Source organism: Microchirus variegatus (genome assembly GCF_963457635.1).
Source record: "Microchirus variegatus genome assembly, chromosome: 1".
In the NCBI taxonomy this organism is placed as follows: Eukaryota; Metazoa; Chordata; class Actinopteri; order Pleuronectiformes; family Soleidae; genus Microchirus; species Microchirus variegatus.
The window spans coordinates 46,996,291-47,014,792 of NC_139802.1; positions in this window are offsets into that span (position 1 = coordinate 46,996,291).

Genomic DNA, 18,502 nt, shown 5'->3' on the forward strand with positions numbered 1-18,502 from the left:
TTTTAATTTTTAACTTTTTAACTAAGAAAACACATATGAGTAAAATATGACTTCAACTTTTATCTTGATATTCTAATCATGGAAACCTCATAAAACACATTATTTATCACACACTGATTAAAACAAAGCATAAGGAAATAAAATAACGTCAAGTTTATGAATGAATCAGTGTTAAAGTGTGAAAATAGTAAAATTCCTGTAACTGATGCTGAATTATTACAAAGACAGATTCTGAGCTCTGAGGTCACGACCTTTCAGTCCCTGTAACTCTTTCAGTGGAAGTGTCTGACGTAGATCAGGTGATTTCACTGAATTGATGATGTGCTTTCAGGAGACTGAGGACACAACAGTGATGACTTACACAACCCACTGAAATCAATGGGCTGTGTCTCCGCAGGGAGAAATGTTCAGGATAAATTAGAGCTAATATTGAATCCTCTGACTGAACAAATGGAGCAAACGCATAAGATATAATGGCCTACAACGGTAGATTTTAAAGGTGTAACTTAATCCTGTGTTAAGCTAAGAATTCTAATGAGTGCAGCAAAAGTGTTGTGACCCTGAACAAGTGAAAGGACTGCAGTTAGAAAAAGGAGGAGGAGGTTTTACAGTCAGAGGAGAGTGGGAGAAAAATCAGCTCCACTTACATCCAGAGACAAAAACACAAGCTTTAACGTCTAACTAAACCTTTAAATTTTGGACCAATTTTTTTTTCCAAAAATGGTCACATAATGGACGTACTACATAGTATAGTATGACGTTTTTGACAAGTTTTGGACCAAAAAAACGTTTTTCAAAAAAATGGTCAGCTCTTGGACGACATAGTATAGCATGTCGTTTTTGTCAAATTTTGGACCATTTCTTTTTTCCAAAAATGGTCACATTTTGGACGACATAGCATAGTAAGACGTACTACATAGTATAGTATGACGTTTTTGTCAAATTTTGGACCAATTTTTTTTTTCCAAAAATGGTCAGATTATGGACGACATAGTATAGTATGACGTACTACATAGTATAGTATGACGTTTTTGACAAGTTTTGGACCAAAAAAAACGTTTTTCAAAAAAATGGTCAGATCTTGGATGACATAGTATAGTATGTCGTTTTTGACAAATTTTGGACCAATTTTTTTTTTCCAAGAATGGTCACATTATGGACGACATTGTATAGTAGGACGTACTACATAGTATAGTATGACGTTTTTGACAAGTTTTGGACCAAAAAAACGTTTTTCAAAAAAATGGTCAGATCTTGGACGACATAGTATAGTATGTCGTTTTTGTCCAATTTGGGACCAATTTTTTTTTTCCAAAAATGGTCACATTATGGACGACATAATATAGTATGACGTACTACATAGTATTGTATGACGTTTTTGACAAGTTTTTGACCAGAAAAACGTTTTTCAAAAAAATTGTCAGATTTTGGACGACATAGTATAGTATGTCGTTTTTATGCAATTTTGGACCAATTTTTTTTTCCAAAAATGGTCACATTATGGACGACATAGTATAGTAGGACGTACTACATAGTATAGTATGACGTTTTTGACAAGTTTTGGACCAAAAAAAGTTTTTCAAAAAAATGGTCAGATCTTGGACGACATAGTATAGTATGTCGTTTTTGTCCAATTTTGGACCAATTTTTTTTTTCCAAAAATGGTCACATTATGGACGACATAGTATAGTAGGACGTACTACATAGTATAGTATGACGTTTTTGACAAGTTTTGGACCAAAAAAAGTTTTTCAAAAAAATGGTCAGATCTTGGACGACATAGTATAGTATGTCGTTTTTGTCCAATTTTGGACCAATTTTTTTTTTCAAAAATGGTCACATTATGGAAGACATAATATAGTAGGACGTACTACATAGTATAGTATGACGTTTTTGACAAGTTTTGGACCAGAAAAACGTTTTTCAAAAAAATGGTCAGATTTTGGACGACATAGTATAGTATGTCGTTTTTGTCCAATTTTGGACCAAATTTTTTTTTCTAAAAATGGTCACATTATGGACGACATAGTATAGTAGGACGTACTACATAGTATAGTATGACGTTTTTGACAAGTTTTTGACCAGAAAAACGTTTTTCAAAAAAATGGTCAGATTTTGGACGACATAGTATAGTATGTCGTTTTTGTCAAATTTTGGGCCAAATTTTTTTTTCCAAAAATGGTCACATTATGGACGACATAGTATAGAAGAACGTACTACATAGTATAGTATGACGTTTTTGACAAGTTTTGGACCAAAAAAAGTTTTTCAAAAAAATGGTCAGATTTTGGACGACATAGTATAGTATGTCGTTTTTGTCAAATTTTGGACCAATTTTTTTTTTCCAAAAATGGTCACATTATGGACGACATAGTATAGTAGGATGTACTACATAGTATAGTATGACGTTTTTGACAAGTTTTGGACCAAAAAAAGTTTTTCAAAAAAATGGTCAGATCTTGGACGACATAGTATAGTATGTCGTTTTTGTCCAATTTTGGACCAAATTTTTTTTTCCAAAAATGGTCACATTATAGACGACATAGTATAGTAGGACGTACTACATAGTATAGTATGACGTTTTTGACAAGTTTTGGACCAAAAAAAGTTTTTCAAAAACATGGTCAGATCTTGGACGACATAGTATAGTATGTCGTTTTTGTCCAATTTTGGACCAAATTTTTTTTTCCAAAAATGGTCACATTATGGACGACATAGTATAGTAGGACGTACTACATAGTATAGTATGACGTTTTTGACAAGTTTTGGACCAAAAAAAGTTTTTCAAAAAAATGGTCAGATCTTGGACGACATAGTATAGTATGTCGTTTTTGTCCAATTTTGGACCAAATTTTTTTTTCCAAAAATGGTCAGATTATGGACGACATAGTATAGTAGGACGTACTACATAGTATAGTATGACGTTTTTGACAAGTTTTGGACCAAAAAAAGTTTTTCAAAAACATGGTCAGATCTTGGACGACATAGTATAGTATGTCGTTTTTGTCCAATTTTGGACCAAATTCTTTTTTTTCAAAAATGGTCACATTATGGAAGACATAATATAGTAGGACGTACTACATAGTATAGTATGACGTTTTTGACAAGTTTTTGACCAGAAAAACGTTTTTCAAAAAAATGGTCAGATTTTGGACGACATAGTATAGTATGTCGTTTTTGTCAAATTTTGGACCAATTTTTTTTTTCCAAAAATGGTCAGATTATGGACGACATAGTATAGTAGGACGTACTACATAGTATAGTATGACGTTTTTGACAAGTTTTGGACCAAAAAAAGTTTTTCAAAAAAAAGGTCAAATTTTGGACGACATAGTATAGTATGTCGTTTTTGTCCAATTTTGGACCAAATTTTTTTTTTCAAAAATGGTCACATTATGGAAGACATAATATAGTAGGACGTACTACATAGTATAGTATGACGTTTTTGACAAGATTTTGACCAGAAAAACGTTTTTCAAAAAAATGGTCAGATTTTGGACGACATAGTATAGTATGTCGTTTTTGTCAAATTTTGGACCAATTTTTTTTTTCCAAAAATGGTCACATTATGGACGACATAGTATAGTAGGACGTACTACATAGTATAGTATGACGTTTTTGACAAGTTTTGGACCAAAAAAAGTTTTTCAAAAAAATGGTCAGATTTTGGACGACATAGTATAGTATGTCGTTTTTGTCCAATTTTGGGCCAAATTTTTTTTTCCAAAAATGGTCAGATTATGGACGACATAGTATAGTAGGACGTACTACATAGTATAGTATGACGTTTTTGACAAGTTTTGGACCAAAAAAAGTTTTTCAAAAAAATGGTCAGATCTTGGACGACATAGTATAGTATGTCGTTTTTGTCCAATTTTGGACCAAATTTTTTTTTTCAAAAATGGTCACATTATGGAAGACATAATATAGTAGGACGTACTACATAGTATAGTATGACGTTTTTGACAAGATTTTGACCAGAAAAACGTTTTTCAAAAAAATGGTCAGATTTTGGACGACATAGTATAGTATGTCGTTTTTGTCAAATTTTGGACCAATTTTTTTTTTCCAAAAATGGTCACATTATGGACGACATAGTATAGTAGGACGTACTACATAGTATAGTATGACGTTTTTGACAAGTTTTGGACCAAAAAAAGTTTTTCAAAAAAATGGTCAGATCTTGGACGACATAGTATAGTATGTCGTTTTTGTCCAATTTTGGACCAAATTTTTTTTTTCAAAAATGGTCACATTATGGAAGACATAATATAGTAGGACGTACTACATAGTATAGTATGACGTTTTTGACAAGTTTTGGACCAAAAAAAGTTTTTCAAAAACATGGTCAGATCTTGGACGACATAGTATAGTATGTCGTTTTTGTCCAATTTTGGACCAAATTTTTTTTTTCAAAAATGGTCACATTATGGAAGACATAATATAGTAGGACGTACTACATAGTATAGTATGACGTTTTTTGACAAGTTTTTGACCAGAAAAACGTTTTTCAAAAAAATGGTCAGATCTTGGACGACATAGTATAGTATGTCGTTTTTGTCCAATTTTGGACCAAATTTTTTTTTTCAAAAATGGTGACATTATGGACGACATAGTATAGTAGGACGTACTACATAGTATAGTATGACGTTTATGACAAGTTTTTGACCAGAAAAACGTTTTTCAAAAAAATGGTCAGATTTTGGACGACATAGTATAGTATGTTGTTTTTGTCCAATTTTGGACCAAATTTTTTTTTCCAAAAATGGTCACATTATGGACGACATAGTATAGTAGGACGTACTACATAGTATAGTATGACGTTTTTGACAAGTTTTGGACCAAAAAAAGTTTTTCAAAAAAATGGTCAGATCTTGGACAACATAGTATAGTATGTCGTTTTTGTCCAATTTTGGACCAAATTTTTTTTTTCAAAAATGGTCACATTATGGAAGACATAATATAGTAGGACGTACTACATAGTATAGTATGACGTTTTTGTCAAGTTTTGGACCAAAAAAAACGTTTTTCAAAAAAATGGTCAGATTTTGGACGACATAGTATAGTATGACGTTTTTGACAAATTTTGGACCAATTTCTTTTTCAAAAAATGGTGACATTATGGACGACATAGTATAGTAGGACGTACTACATAGTATAGTATGACGTTTTTGTCAAGTTTTGGACAAAAAAAACGTTTTTCAAAAAAATGGTCAGATCTTGGACGACATAGTATAGTATGACGTTTTTGTCAAGTTTTGGACCAGAGAAAGGTTTTTCAAAAAAATGGTCAGATCTTGGACGACATAGTATAGTATGTCGTTTTTGTCAAATTTTGGACCAATTTTTTTTTTCCAAAAATGGTCAGATTATGGACGACATAGTATAGTAGGACGTACTACATAGTATAGTATGACGTTTTTGACAAGTTTTGGACCAAAAAAAGTTTTTTAAAAAAATGGTCAGATTTTGGACGACATAATATAGTAGGACGTACTACATAGTATAGTATGACGTTTTTGTCAAGTTTTGGACCAAAAAAAACGTTTTTCAAAAAAATGGTCAGATTTTGGACGACATAGTATAGTATGTCGTTTTTGTCAAATTTTGGACCAATTCTTTTTTTCCAAAACTGGTGACATTATGGACGACATAGTATAGTAGGACGTACTACATAGTATAGTATGACGTTTTTGTCAAGTTTTGGACAAAAAAAACGTTTTTCAAAAAAATGGTCAGATCTTGGACGACATAGTATAGTATGTCGTTTTTGTCAAATTTTGGACCAATTTTTTTTTTCCAAAAATGGTCAGATTATGGACGACATAGTATGGTAGGACGTACTACATAGTATAGTATGACGTTTTTGACAAGTTTTGGACCAAAAAAAGTTTTTTAAAAAAATGGTCAGATTTTGGACGACATAGTATAGTATGTCGTTTTTGTCCAATTTTGGGCCAAATTTTTTTTTCCAAAAATGGTCACATTATGGACGACATAGTATAGTAGGACGTACTACATAGTATAGTATGACGTTTTTGACAAGTTTTGGATCAAAAAAAGTTTTTCAAAAAAATGGTCAGATCTTGGACGACATAGTATAGTATGTCGTTTTTGTCCAATTTTGGACCAAATTTTTTTTTTCAAAAATGGTGACATTATGGACGACATAGTATAGTAGGACGTACTACATAGTATAGTATGACGTTTATGACAAGTTTTTGACCAGAAAAACGTTTTTCAAAAAAATGGTCAGATTTTGGACGACATAGTATAGTATGTTGTTTTTGTCCAATTTTGGACCAAATTTTTTTTTCCAAAAATGGTCACATTATGGACGACATAGTATAGTAGGACGTACTACATAGTATAGTATGACGTTTTTGACAAGTTTTGGACCAAAAAAAGTTTTTCAAAAAAATGGTCAGATCTTGGACAACATAGTATAGTATGTCGTTTTTGTCCAATTTTGGACCAAATTTTTTTTTTCAAAAATGGTCACATTATGGAAGACATAATATAGTAGGACGTACTACATAGTATAGTATGACGTTTTTGTCAAGTTTTGGACCAAAAAAAACGTTTTTCAAAAAAATGGTCAGATTTTGGACGACATAGTATAGTATGACGTTTTTGACAAATTTTGGACCAATTTCTTTTTCAAAAAATGGTGACATTATGGACGACATAGTATAGTAGGACGTACTACATAGTATAGTATGACGTTTTTGTCAAGTTTTGGACAAAAAAAACGTTTTTCAAAAAAATGGTCAGATCTTGGACGACATAGTATAGTATGTCGTTTTTGTCAAATTTTGGACCAATTTTTTTTTTCCAAAAATGGTCAGATTATGGACGACATAGTATAGTAGGACGTACTACATAGTATAGTATGACGTTTTTGACAAGTTTTGGACCAAAAAAAGTTTTTTAAAAAAATGGTCAGATTTTGGACGACATAGTATAGTATGTCGTTTTTGTCAAATTTTGGGCCAAATTTTTTTTTCCAAAAATGGTCACATTATGGACGACATAATATAGTAGGACGTACTACATAGTATAGTATGACGTTTTTGTCAAGTTTTGGACCAAAAAAAACGTTTTTCAAAAAAATGGTCAGATTTTGGACGACATAGTATAGTATGTCGTTTTTGTCAAATTTTGGACCAATTCTTTTTTTCCAAAACTGGTGACATTATGGACGACATAGTATAGTAGGACGTACTACATAGTATAGTATGACGTTTTTGTCAAGTTTTGGACAAAAAAAACGTTTTTCAAAAAAATGGTCAGATCTTGGACGACATAGTATAGTATGTCGTTTTTGTCAAATTTTGGACCAATTTTTTTTTTCCAAAAATGGTCAGATTATGGACGACATAGTATGGTAGGACGTACTACATAGTATAGTATGACGTTTTTGACAAGTTTTGGACCAAAAAAAGTTTTTTAAAAAAATGGTCAGATTTTGGACGACATAGTATAGTATGTCGTTTTTGTCCAATTTTGGGCCAAATTTTTTTTTCCAAAAATGGTCACATTATGGACGACATAGTATAGTAGGACGTACTACATAGTATAGTATGACGTTTTTGACAAGTTTTGGACCAAAAAAAGTTTTTCAAAAAAATGGTCAGATCTTGGACGACATAGTATAGTATGTCGTTTTTGTCCAATTTTGGACCAAATTTTTTTTTTCAAAAATGGTGACATTATGGACGACATAGTATAGTAGGACGTACTACATAGTATAGTATGACGTTTATGACAAGTTTTTGACCAGAAAAACGTTTTTCAAAAAAATGGTCAGATTTTGGACGACATAGTATAGTATGTTGTTTTTGTCCAATTTTGGACCAAATTTTTTTTTCCAAAAATGGTCACATTATGGACGACATAGTATAGTAGGACGTACTACATAGTATAGTATGACGTTTTTGACAAGTTTTGGACCAAAAAAAGTTTTTCAAAAAAATGGTCAGATCTTGGACAACATAGTATAGTATGTCGTTTTTGTCCAATTTTGGACCAAATTTTTTTTTTCAAAAATGGTCACATTATGGAAGACATAATATAGTAGGACGTACTACATAGTATAGTATGACGTTTTTGTCAAGTTTTGGACCAAAAAAAACGTTTTTCAAAAAAATGGTCAGATTTTGGACGACATAGTATAGTATGACGTTTTTGACAAATTTTGGACCAATTTCTTTTTCAAAAAATGGTGACATTATGGACGACATAGTATAGTAGGACGTACTACATAGTATAGTATGACGTTTTTGTCAAGTTTTGGACAAAAAAAAACGTTTTTCAAAAAAATGGTCAGATCTTGGACGACATAGTATAGTATGACGTTTTTGTCAAGTTTTGGACCAGAGAAAGGTTTTTCAAAAAAATGGTCAGATCTTGGACGACATAGTATAGTATGTCGTTTTTGTCAAATTTTGGACCAATTTTTTTTTTCCAAAAATGGTCAGATTATGGACGACATAGTATAGTAGGACGTACTACATAGTATAGTATGACGTTTTTGACAAGTTTTGGACCAAAAAAAGTTTTTTAAAAAAATGGTCAGATTTTGGACGACATAGTATAGTATGTCGTTTTTGTCCAATTTTGGGCCAAAATTTTTTTTCCAAAAATGGTCACATTATGGACGACATAGTATAGTAGGACGTACTACATAGTATAGTATGACGTTTTTGTCAAGTTTTGGACAAAAAAAACGTTTTTCAAAAAAATGGTCAGATCTTGGACGACATAGTATAGTATGTCGTTTTTGTCAAATTTTGGACCAATTTTTTTTTTCCAAAAATGGTCAGATTATGGACGACATAGTATAGTAGGACGTACTACATAGTATAGTATGACGTTTTTGACAAGTTTTGGACCAAAAAAAGTTTTTTAAAAAAATGGTCAGATTTTGGACGACATAGTATAGTATGTCGTTTTTGTCCAATTTTGGGCCAAATTTTTTTTTCCAAAAATGGTCACATTATGGACGACATAGTATAGTAGGACGTACTACATAGTATAGTATGACGTTTTTGTCAAGTTTTGGACAAAAAAAACGTTTTTCAAAAAAATGGTCAGATCTTGGACGACATAGTATAGTATGACGTTTTTGTCAAGTTTTGGACCAGAGAAAGGTTTTTCAAAAAAATGGTCAGATCTTGGACGACATAGTATAGTATGTCGTTTTTGTCAAATTTTGGACCAATTTTTTTTTTCCAAAAATGGTCAGATTATGGACGACATAGTATAGTAGGACGTACTACATAGTATAGTATGACGTTTTTGACAAGTTTTGGACCAGAAAAACGTTTTTCAAAAAAATGGTCAGATTTTGGACGACATAGTATAGTATGTTGTTTTTGTCCAATTTTGGACCAAATTTTTTTTCCAAAAATGGTCACATTATGGACGACATAGTATAGTAGGACGTACTACATAGTATAGTATGACGTTTTTGACAAGTTTTGGACCAAAAAAAGTTTTTCAAAAAAATGGTCAGATCTTGGACAACATAGTATAGTATGTCGTTTTTGTCCAATTTTGGACCAAATTTTTTTTTTCAAAAATGGTCACATTATGGAAGACATAATATAGTAGGACGTACTACATAGTATAGTATGACGTTTTTGTCAAGTTTTGGACCAAAAAAAACGTTTTTCAAAAAAATGGTCAGATTTTGGACGACATAGTATAGTATGACGTTTTTGACAAATTTTGGACCAATTTCTTTTTCAAAAAATGGTGACATTATGGACGACATAGTATAGTAGGACGTACTACATAGTATAGTATGACGTTTTTGTCAAGTTTTGGACAAAAAAAACGTTTTTCAAAAAAATGGTCAGATCTTGGACGACATAGTATAGTATGACGTTTTTGTCAAGTTTTGGACCAGAGAAAGGTTTTTCAAAAAAATGGTCAGATCTTGGACGACATAGTATAGTATGTCGTTTTTGTCAAATTTTGGACCAATTTTTTTTTTCCAAAAATGGTCAGATTATGGACGACATAGTATAGTAGGACGTACTACATAGTATAGTATGACGTTTTTGACAAGTTTTGGACCAAAAAAAGTTTTTTAAAAAAATGGTCAGATTTTGGACGACATAGTATAGTATGTCGTTTTTGTCCAATTTTGGGCCAAATTTTTTTTTCCAAAAATGGTCACATTATGGACGACATAGTATAGTAGGACGTACTACATAGTATAGTATGACGTTTTTGACAAGTTTTGGACCAAAAAAAGTTTTTCAAAAAAATGGTCAGATCTTGGACGACATAGTATAGTATGTCGTTTTTGTCCAATTTTGGACCAATTTTTTTTTTCAAAAATGGTGACATTATGGACGACATAGTATAGTAGGACGTACTACATAGTATAGTATGACGTTTATGACAAGTTTTTGACCAGAAAAACGTTTTTCAAAAAAATGGTCAGATTTTGGACGACATAGTATAGTATGTTGTTTTTGTCCAATTTTGGCCCAAATTTTTTTTTCCAAAAATGGTCACATTATGGACGACATAGTATAGTTGGACGTACTACATAGTATAGTATGACGTTTTTGACAAGTTTTGGACCAAAAAAAGTTTTTCAAAAAAATGGTCAGATCTTGGACAACATAGTATAGTATGTCGTTTTTGTCCAATTTTGGACCAAATTTTTTTTTTCAAAAATGGTCACATTATGGAAGACATAATATAGTAGGACGTACTACATAGTATAGTATGACGTTTTTGTCAAGTTTTGGACCAAAAAAAACGTTTTTCAAAAAAATGGTCAGATTTTGGACGACATAGTATAGTATGACGTTTTTGACAAATTTTGGACCAATTTCTTTTTCAAAAAATGGTGACATTATGGACGACATAGTATAGTAGGACGTACTACATAGTATAGTATGACGTTTTTGTCAAGTTTTGGACAAAAAAAACGTTTTTCAAAAAAATGGTCAGATCTTGGACGACATAGTATAGTATGACGTTTTTGTCAAGTTTTGGACCAGAGAAAGGTTTTTCAAAAAAATGGTCAGATCTTGGACGACATAGTATAGTATGTCGTTTTTGTCAAATTTTGGACCAATTTTTTTTTTCCAAAAATGGTCAGATTATGGACGACATAGTATAGTAGGACGTACTACATAGTATAGTATGACGTTTTTGACAAGTTTTGGACCAAAAAAAGTTTTTTAAAAAAATGGTCAGATTTTGGACGACATAGTATAGTATGTCGTTTTTGTCCAATTTTGGGCCAAATTTTTTTTTCCAAAAATGGTCACATTATGGACGACATAGTATAGTAGGACGTACTACATAGTATAGTATGACGTTTTTGACAAGTTTTGGACCAAAAAAAGTTTTTCAAAAAAATGGTCAGATCTTGGACGACATAGTATAGTATGTCGTTTTTGTCCAATTTTGGACCAAATTTTTTTTTCAAAAATGGTGACATTATGGACGACATAGTATAGTAGGACGTACTACATAGTATAGTATGACGTTTATGACAAGTTTTTGACCAGAAAAACGTTTTTCAAAAAAATGGTCAGATTTTGGACGACATAGTATAGTATGTTGTTTTTGTCCAATTTTGGACCAAATTTTTTTTTCCAAAAATGGTCACATTATGGACGACATAGTATAGTAGGACGTACTACATAGTATAGTATGACGTTTTTGACAAGTTTTGGACCAAAAAAAGTTTTTCAAAAAAATGGTCAGATCTTGGACAACATAGTATAGTATGTCGTTTTTGTCCAATTTTGGACCAAATTTTTTTTTTCAAAAATGGTCACATTATGGACGACATAATATAGTAGGACGTACTACATAGTATAGTATGACGTTTTTGTCAAGTTTTGGACCAAAAAAAACGTTTTTCAAAAAAATGGTCAGATTTTGGACGACATAGTATAGTATGACGTTTTTGACAAATTTTGGACCAATTTCTTTTTCAAAAAATGGTGACATTATGGACGACATAGTATAGTAGGACGTACTACATAGTATAGTATGACGTTTTTGTCAAGTTTTGGACAAAAAAAACGTTTTTCAAAAAAATGGTCAGATCTTGGACGACATAGTATAGTATGACGTTTTTGTCAAGTTTTGGACCAGAGAAAGGTTTTTCAAAAAAATGGTCAGATCTTGGACGACATAGTATAGTATGTCGTTTTTGTCAAATTTTGGACCAATTTTTTTTTTCCAAAAATGGTCAGATTATGGACGACATAGTATAGTAGGACGTACTACATAGTATAGTATGACGTTTTTGACAAGTTTTGGACCAAAAAAAGTTTTTTAAAAAAATGGTCAGATTTTGGACGACATAGTATAGTATGTCGTTTTTGTCAAATTTTGGGCCAAATTTTTTTTTCCAAAAATGGTCACATTATGGACGACATAGTATAGTAGGACGTACTACATAGTATAGTATGACGTTTTTGACAAGTTTTGGACCAAAAAAAGTTTTTCAAAAAAATTGTCAGATCTTGGACGACATAGTATAGTATGTCGTTTTTGTCCAATTTTGGACCAAATTTTTTTTTCAAAAATGGTGACATTATGGACGACATAGTATAGTAGGACGTACTACATAGTATAGTATGACGTTTATGACAAGTTTTTGACCAGAAAAACGTTTTTCAAAAAAATGGTCAGATTTAGGACGACATAGTATAGTATGTTGTTTTTGTCCAATTTTGGACCAAATTTTTTTTTCCAAAAATGGTCACATTATGGATGACATAGTATAGTAGGACGTACTACATAGTATAGTATGACGTTTTTGACAAGTTTTGGACCAAAAAAAGTTTTTCAAAAAAATGGTCAGATCTTGGACAACATAGTATAGTATGTCGTTTTTGTCCAATTTTGGACCAAATTTTTTTTTTCAAAAATGGTCACATTATGGAAGACATAATATAGTAGGACGTACTACATAGTATAGTATGACGTTTTTGTCAAGTTTTGGACCAAAAAAAACGTTTTTCAAAAAAATGGTCAGATTTTGGACGACATAGTATAGTATGTTGTTTTTGTCCAATTTTGGACCAAATTTTTTTTTCCAAAAATGGTCACATTATGGACGACATAGTATAGTAGGACGTACTACATAGTATAGTATGACGTTTTTGACAAGTTTTGGACCAAAAAAAGTTTTTCAAAAAAATGGTCAGATCTTGGACAACATAGTATAGTATGTCGTTTTTGTCCAATTTTGGACCAAATTTTTTTTTTCAAAAATGGTCACATTATGGAAGACATAATATAGTAGGACGTACTACATAGTATAGTATGACGTTTTTGTCAAGTTTTGGACCAAAAAAAACGTTTTTCAAAAAAATGGTCAGATTTTGGACGACATAGTATAGTATGACGTTTTTGACAAATTTTGGACCAATTTCTTTTTCAAAAAATGGTCACATTATGGACGACATAGTATAGTAGGACGTACTACATAGTATAGTATGACGTTTTTGACAAGTTTTGGACCAGAAAAACGTTTTTCAAAAAAATGGTCAGATTTTTGACGACATAGTATAGTATGTCGTTTTTGTCAAATTTTGGACCAATTTTTTTTTTCCAAAAATGGTCAGATTATGGACGACATAGTATAGTAGGACGTACTACATAGTATAGCATGACGTTTTTGACAAGTTTTGGACCAAAAAAACGTTTTTCAAAAAAATGGTCAGATCTTGTCGTTTTTGACAAATTTTGCAGGTATAGGTAGTGGGTACAAATCCTTGCTTGGTCAAACTTTTCATGTTGTTTAAAGAAGCATATTATGGCTTCTTTTTTTTCAACATCACACATAGATTTGACAAGGCGGGGAATTGAACACACAACCTTAGGCTTTGAATGCATGCATTTTGCCAATTGAGCCACTGTGACTCCTTAACCTCAGTGGTGTTGTCTATTCCTTACATTGTGGACAGTGTAGTATAGTATGTCGTTTTTGTCAAATTTTGGACCAATTTATTTTTTCAAAAAATGGTCACATTTTGAACGACATAGTATAGTAGGACGTACTACATAGTATAGTATGACGTTTTTGTCAAGTTTTGGACATAAAAAACGTTTTTCAAAAAAATGGTCAGATCTTGGACGACATAGTATAGTATGTCGTTTTTGTCAAATTTTGGACCAATTTTTTTTTTCAAAAAATGGTCACATTATGGACGACATAGTATAGTAGGACGTACTACATAGTATAGTATGACGTTTTTGACAAGTTTTGGACCAAAATAATGTTTTTTAAAAAATAGTCAGATCTTGGACGACATAGTATAGTATGTCGTTTCTGTCAAATTTTGGACCAATTTTTTTTTCCAAAAATGGTCACATTATGGACGACATAGTATAGTAGGACGTACTACATAGTATAATATGACGTTTTTGACAAGTTTTGGACCAAAAAAATGTTTTTTAAAAAATGGTCAGATTTTGGACGACATAGTATAGTATGTCGTTTCTGTCAAATTTTGGACCAATTTTTTTTTCCAAAAATGGTCACATTATGGACGACATAGTATAGTATGAGGTTTTTGACAAGTTTTGGACCAAAAAAACGTTTTTCAAAAAAATGGTCAGATCTTGTCGTTTTTGACAAATTTTGCAGGTATAGGTAGTGGGTACAAATCCTTGCTTGGTCAAACTTTTCATGTTGTTTAAAGAAGCATATTATGGCTTCTTTTTTTTCAACATCACACATAGATTTGACAAGGCGGGGAATTGAACACACAACCTTAGGCTTTGAATGCATGCATTTTGCCAATTGAGCCACTGTGACTCCTTAACCTCAGTGGTGTTGTCTATTCCTTACATTGTGGACAGTGTAGTATAGTATGTCGTTTTTGTCAAATTTTGGACCAATTTATTTTTTCAAAAAATGGTCACATTTTGGACGACATAGTATAGTAGGACGTACTACATAGTATAGTATGACGTTTTTGTCAAGTTTTGGACATAAAAAACGTTTTTCAAAAAAATGGTCAGATCTTGGACGACATAGTATAGTATGTCGTTTTTGTCAAATTTTGGACCAATTTTTTTTTTCAAAAAATGGTCACATTATGGACGACATAGTATAGTAGGACGTACTACATAGTATAGTATGACGTTTTTGACAAGTTTTGGACCAAAATAATGTTTTTTAAAAAATGGTCAGATCTTGGACGACATAGTATAGTATGTCGTTTCTGTCAAATTTTGGACCAATTTTTTTTTCCAAAAATGGTCACATTATGGACGACATAGTATAGTAGGACGTACTACATAGTATAATATGACGTTTTTGACAAGTTTTGGACCAAAAAAATGTTTTTTAAAAAATGGTCAGATTTTGGACGACATAGTGTAGTATGTCGTTTCTGTCAAATTTTGGACCAATTTTTTTTTCCAAAAATGGTCACATTATGGACGACATAGTATAGTATGAGGTTTTTGACAAGTTTTGGACCAAAAAAACGTTTTTCAAAAAAACGGTCAGATCTCAGACGACATAGTATAGTATGTCGTTTTTGTCCAATTTTGGACCAATTTTTTTTTTCCAAAAATGGTCAGATTATGGACGACATAGTATAGTAGGACGTACTACATAGTATAGTATGACGTTTTTGTCCAATTTTGGACCAAATTTTTTTTTCCAAAAATGGTCACATTATGGACGACATAGTATAGTAGGACGTACTACATAGTATAGTATGACGTTTTTGACAAGTTTTGGACCAGAAAAACGTTTTTCAAAAAAATGGTCAGATTTTGGACGACATAGTATAGTATGTCGTTTTTGTCAAATTTTGGACCAATTTTTTTTTTCCAAAAATGGTCAGATTATGGACGACATAGTATAGTATGACGTACTACATAGTATAGTATGACGTTTTTGACAAGTTTTGGACCAATAAAACGTTTTTCAAAAAAATGGTCAGATCTTGGACGACATAGTATAGTATGTCGTTTTTGTCAAATTTTGGACCAATTTTTTTTTTCCAAAAATGGTCAGATTATGGACGACATAGTATAGTAGGACGTACTACATAGTATAGTATGTCGTTTTTGTCCAATTTTGGACCAATTTTTTTTTTCCAAAAATGGTCAGATTATGGACGACATAGTATAGTAGGACGTACTACATAGTATAGTATGACGTTTTTGTCCAATTTTGGATCAAATTTTTTTTTTCAAAAATGGTCACATTATGGAAGACATAATATAGTAGGACGTACTACATAGTATAATATGACGTTTTTGACAAGTTTTTGACCAGAAAAACGTTTTTCAAAAAAAATGGTCAGATTTTGGACGACAGTATAGTATGTCGTTTTTGTCCAATTTTGGACCAAATTTTTTTTTCCAAAAATGGTCACATTATGGACGACATAGTATAGTAGGACGTACTACATAGTATAGTATGACGTTTTTGACAAGTTTTGGACCAGAAAAACGTTTTTCAAAAAAATGGTCAGATTTTGGACGACATATGTCGTTTTTGTCAAATTTTGGACCAATTTTTTTTTTCCAAAAATTGTCAGATTATGGACGACATAGTATAGTAGGACGTACTACATAGTATAGTATGACGTTTTTGACAAGTTTTGGACCAATAAAACGTTTTTCAAAAAAATGGTCAGATCTTGGACGACATAGTATAGTATGTCGTTTCTGTCAAATTTTGGACCAATTTTTTTTTCCAAAAATGGTCACATTATGGACGACATAGTATAGTAGGACGTACTACATAGTATAATATGACGTTTTTGACAAGTTTTGGACCAAAAAAATGTTTTTTAAAAAATGGTCAGATTTTGGACGACATAGTATAGTATGTCGTTTCTGTAAAATTTTGGACCAATTTTTTTTTCCAAAAATGGTCACATTATGGACGACATAGTATAGTAGGACGTACTACATAGTATAGTATGACGTTTTTGTCAAGTTTTGGACCAGAAAAGGGTTTTTCAAAAAAATTGTCTTTCAAAAAAATTGTCAGATTTTGGACGACATAGTATAGTATGTCGTTTTTGTCAAATTTTGGACCAGAAAAATGTTCACACAAACACACTATATATGTATAATGTATCCTCTGTGCAATAATACATATACATATACAGTCATTAGACAGCAGCAGTGCACCAGCTGTTCCTGGGATTAACAAACCAAAGATAATCTGTTGATAATAAAGTAAACAGTGTTAGAGACTGAGCTCGGAGTGAAAATCCTGACAGATGTTTCTCACAGATCGTTGCAACAAAAACCAGAGGTTGGTGATGATGATGATGATGATGATGATTCTTCACTGCAGCCAAAACCACTGAGTGGATGAAAACAGAAGCTGAACATCATGGACATGTTTGACTCACACACACTCACACACACACTGACTCACAGACACACAACATGAGTCCCTAAGCCATGATGTAACATGAAGGAAAGATGAAACAACTGCATGTGATATGCATATATATTGATATATATATATATATCTATCTATATATATATAGATAGATATATATATATATATCATCTATAGAAAGTTTAAAGTCACCTTAAATACATGTGACGTGTTTTTATCATTTATATCAAGTTATGATATAAATATATGATATGAAATCAGTGAATGGTTGCACTGATTTTCAAAGAGCAGAGTCAGCATTAAAAACATGGACCTCTAACTGTAACCATGACAACCAGGACCACGACTGTGAGGTCACATGTGACTAAGTCTGAGAAACAGCAGCTGATTATGAAATCATGAAAAATCACTGAAGATGATGATGAAGAGGATGACGATGCATGAAAACAATAAAAGAAGTGAACGTGAAACAGCAATGTTCATCAACAGATCAGCTGACACACACACAATGATGGACAGTGAGGGACAGTAAAGGACAGTGAGGGACAGTAAAGGACAGTGAGGGACAGTGAAGGACAGTGATGGACAGTGAAGGACAGTAAGACTTACACATACACTTATAACACATTGATAATAAACTGATAATACACCAGTAATACACTGATAATACACCAATAATACACTGATAACACACCGATAACACACTGATAATACACCGATAACACACCGATAATACACCGATAATACACAGATAATACACTGATAACACACTGATAATACACTGATAATACACTGATAACACACAGATAATACACTGATAACACACTGATAATACACTGATAATACACTGATAACACACTGATAACACACTGATAACACACTGATAACACACTGATAACACACTGATAATACACAGATAACACACAGATAACACACTGATAATACACAGATAACACACTGATAACACACTGATAATACACAGATAATACACTGATAACACACAGATAACACACTGATAACACACAGATAACACACTGATAACACACAGATAACACACTGATAACACACTGATAACACACTGATAACACACAGATAACACACTGATAACACACAGATAACACACTG